The sequence below is a fragment of the Hevea brasiliensis genome, chromosome 6 (assembly GCF_030052815.1).
Source record: "Hevea brasiliensis isolate MT/VB/25A 57/8 chromosome 6, ASM3005281v1, whole genome shotgun sequence".
Lineage (NCBI taxonomy): Eukaryota > Viridiplantae > Streptophyta > Magnoliopsida > Malpighiales > Euphorbiaceae > Hevea > Hevea brasiliensis.
The window spans coordinates 3,379,976-3,384,029 of record NC_079498.1 but is presented as its reverse complement, the minus strand read 5'-3'; the positions used below and the strand labels follow the sequence as shown (position 1 = coordinate 3,384,029).

Sequence of the window (4,054 nt, the reverse complement as noted above, 5' to 3'; positions counted from 1 at the left end):
CTATTGCTGTTAATTTGAAGTTTGGTGGTTGCAATTGAAGTTGTGATTGAAAAATATATTGGGAGTGTTTCTATTTTCAGGTTTTGAAGAACTGTTTTCTCAAAATACAAACGGCACTCTGCTGAAATTTTGTAAAAATTATGGAGATTTTAAATATTCAAAACTTTGATTTATGTTTGGACTCTAAATGAAGGTTTTTAAAATTTGAAAAAAATTTTACCCACCAATTTCAAAATGAACGAAAATTGTTTTAAAATCTCTTGTAGTATATTTAATGGGTTACCGGTAGGTGAAGTACGGTAATTCATTAGGTGTACTACGGGAACATGTTATATCTTACGAGGAGTAGGGTGTGACATGAATAGCTTTGCTGACCTGGATATTTTTACACCTCATTTTCTATCCACTCCTTGACTTTTATCCATTTTTAGGGCAACTTTTGAGGTCATATAAAAGCATCATTTTCTAATTTTTACCACAAGAAGAAGTGAGGAGAAAGGGAGAACAACGAACAGAAACGCAAAAAAAGAATAAGAAGGAGAAGGAGCACACCATTTTTGCTGGAAAGCTGCTGCCAAGTGATGTCCACTTACAGTTTTTCAGAGTCTTGGGCTCTCCTTCCCTTGGGTTTTTCTATTCTTAGTCTATTTTTATGTTTCATTTGTTAGAATAGAATAGTTTTTCTAAGATTTCATAGTTCAGTTATAATGTTTTGAATTTATTTGTGGATTTGGATTGGATTTTATCTAGATTTATATAAATATGAGTTTTAATTCTTTTCCTTGTGTGCTTTATGACTTACCTAATGTTGGATCCCATTGGGTCTAGTTTTTAATCTTTGATTGAATAACCGAAAGGTGAAAATCATTGATAGATAATAAAGTATTAGAACTTGAAATCACCTAGATTTAGAAATAAACTAGGATTTTAAGAGGATTCATTGATTGATTACAAAACTTAATGGGTTTTAAGTTAATCAAATATCGTATGAAAGTAGGTTTGGTTTTCTTAAAATACTCTTTGGTTTACTTGAAAAAGATATCAAAGGATTTTAGAATCAATCACCTTCAAACTCTATTTTCTTTTAAAATTGGATGACCCAAGACAAATCCCAATATATTTAATTCATAAACTCCAATTCTGGAATCACTTTTAGTATCAATTAGTCTTTATTTTTGCTTGCCCATTATTAATTTATTTAATTTTTACTTAGATTAAGACTTTATTTACATTATCCATTGCCTATTTTCTTTATTTTATATTTAAATTGCTGCATTTAGTAAATTTAGTTCTTATAAATTGCCATTAGTCTAAATAATCAAAACAACCATAGTCTAGTACTCAAACACAATTCCTCGTGAGAACGATACTTTACTTATCACTTTATTACTTGATACGGCTCGTATACTTGCGGATACACACATCGATCAACTATCAGATTTTCTAATTTTTTATATTATGTTTTTTATGAATAATTAATTTTATTTATAAAAAATACAATATATTAATTTGTACTTCAATTGTGTATTATATTTTTAATTAATAAAATATCTTTCCTTTTTTATTAAAAAAACATAATATTAAAGTTAATCCCAATCTCGACATTGGACTACTCATAGATGTTTAGTTACTACAAATTTTATGCTCAAATGTTAAATCCTACAAATTACAATTTAATCTAATTATTTTAATTTTGATATTTAAATCATATAAAAAAGAATCAGTATAAGGCAATTAAAGTCTCAATTGCTAAATTTGAAGTGTTTGGTAATTATTTATATATTTAGATTTTTTTCAACAACAACTACATGATAATGTGTCAAACGTTTTAATGTTCAATCACTAATTAATTTCTATTTCAGAGAAGAAAATTAAACCGAGAATTAATTTCACCATAATTTGGCCTTAATCAAGATTAAATCGCAACTTAATTTCATATATAGTCCTCTTACTTAATAACCATCATATATTGTTCGGTTAATGGTACGATATAATTGCACTATTGCCAATAATTCATAATGCAATTATTAAAAAAAATAAAGAGTATAATTATAAAAGTAGTAAAATTTGGAAATTTTTTTATTATTTTTTTAAATTTTGAGTATATATTACTACTTGTAATTATAATGTAACTTGAAAGAAACTTCCCTTTTGATGGTCAAGTGGAATTTAAACTTTGGGTCCTTATAAACTTCAATCTATATATCAAATAATTAATTTTTTTTTTCTCTTTTATTCATTGGAAAGAATGTGTCAATTCTCACATAATCTGCTTTTATTTTCTAACCACTCTTTGAATTACAGTCGAGTTAATAAAAAAAAAAAAAAAAAAACCTTTTAATTGAGAAATCATTTGGAATTTTAACTTAAGATAACAAGACTTTGAATCACCTCGAATAGAATTATAACTTACAAGAAATCAAGACTTTTCTTTTTGGGTACATCTTCAATGTGCATTTTTTTCCTATTATTTATTGTAAATTATATATAAAAAGATATGATATCAATTATTTTATTATTAAAAATTTTTTATAGCAATAATTATCGCAATCAATATTTTTTGTTAGTAACTATAATTTTATTATAAAATATATATTGCCACTATAAATTTATAACAATACAAGAATTTATATATTGCCACTATAAATTTATAAGAGTAAATTTTATACATTTAGCAATAAAAAATATTACTATTAAATCTAATATTTTTTTAGTGAATTATTAGAATTTTATTTTTTTTTAAATTAAAAAATATAAAAATTGAATTTATTTACTAAAATCTATTATTAAAGTTTTAAAATATCCCTATAAAATTAAAAATAAATTGTCTCTTTGCAGACAAAATTAAAAGAGAAAGGCAAATAAAAAGTTCTGTTTCTAAATGGATCCCAATTCAGCTGGTCATAACACGCAATGACCAGAAGTCCATGGGAGGTGTCGAAGTCACATATTTTACCATGTAGAAACAAAATCTAAAATATTGCAATACTATGGCAGACCTTTCTCATAGAAATATCAGTCATAATCACTATTATCAATTAAGAATTTAATTACTTTAGTTGTTTGAACCTATGAAGTGCCGTTGATAGAAAATTACAAATTGCAATGGAAGTCACAGAGAAACTCCAAGACCTGGAAAATGATTTTTTTTTTTTCCTTATTTTGAAAATTTTTAAAGGAAATATAAAAGAATTTAAATCTCTAATAATCATTTGTAAAAGAAAAAAGAATTTAATTAAATTCTTATAAAATATTTTTTATTTTTTATTTTTTAAAAATATAAAATTTTTTAAATTAAAAAATTAAATTCTTTTATTTTAAATATGAAAATTAAAAAAATAATTAAATTAAATTTTTATACGTGCTAGGCACTCCATCTAATAGCAAATAATTTTTCTTTTTTCTTTTTATTTTTTTATAATTTATTAATAATGGAAAATCGTAAAAAATTTGGCAAAATCAATTTCAATTAAATCCTGATCCATAGACTGTCAAGATAAACCTGACCTAGTTAAAACTGATATTTCTTTTTTAATAATAGAATTTATTATATGACCATTAAGATGGTGATGGTTTTATGGAAAGGTGAAATTCAAAATTTTCAATAACTTCAATTTTTTACTATATATATTAAATATGAGATAAATATACATAAAAAAACATTAAATTAATAATATGTTGTAGCCTTCACTGATTACGAGTGATTAATGATGTCTACTTAGTGGTAAGGATGTTGTTTAGGGTGAGTAAATTAATAATATGTTTTTATGTTATATATTTATAATTTTTTAAAATTTTTAATAATTTTATCAGCATTTAGAAATAATTTATTTTTAAAAAATTATTTTTTAAATGTTTGGTTGATGGGTTTAAAAAATTTTGCAAGAAAATTAAAGAAATAACAGATGATGCTTAATATTAATATTAATGTTATTAATATTATTATTATGAAATCCAAAATTATAAGCAAGTACAACCAACAAGAATGAGGAACGAAGGAAATTAAGAAATAATGGCAAGGGGAACAGCTCCCCTTTTATTTAATATTAATAAC

The 4,054-nt window shown here is 23.8% G+C and overlaps 1 protein-coding gene across 1 annotated transcript in view; it reads right to left on the bottom strand.

Annotated features, from left to right (window-relative positions):
• Positions 1-3,912: 3,912 nt before the first annotated feature.
• The window catches only part of LOC110651078 (alpha carbonic anhydrase 7-like), a 1,786-nt gene continuing 1,644 nt past the window's right edge, over positions 3,913-4,054 (bottom strand). The window contains exon 6 of the mRNA XM_058149265.1: positions 3,913-4,054. This exon is cut by the window's right edge and continues 130 nt beyond it. The gene's annotated coding sequence lies outside the window, so the exon portion shown is untranslated.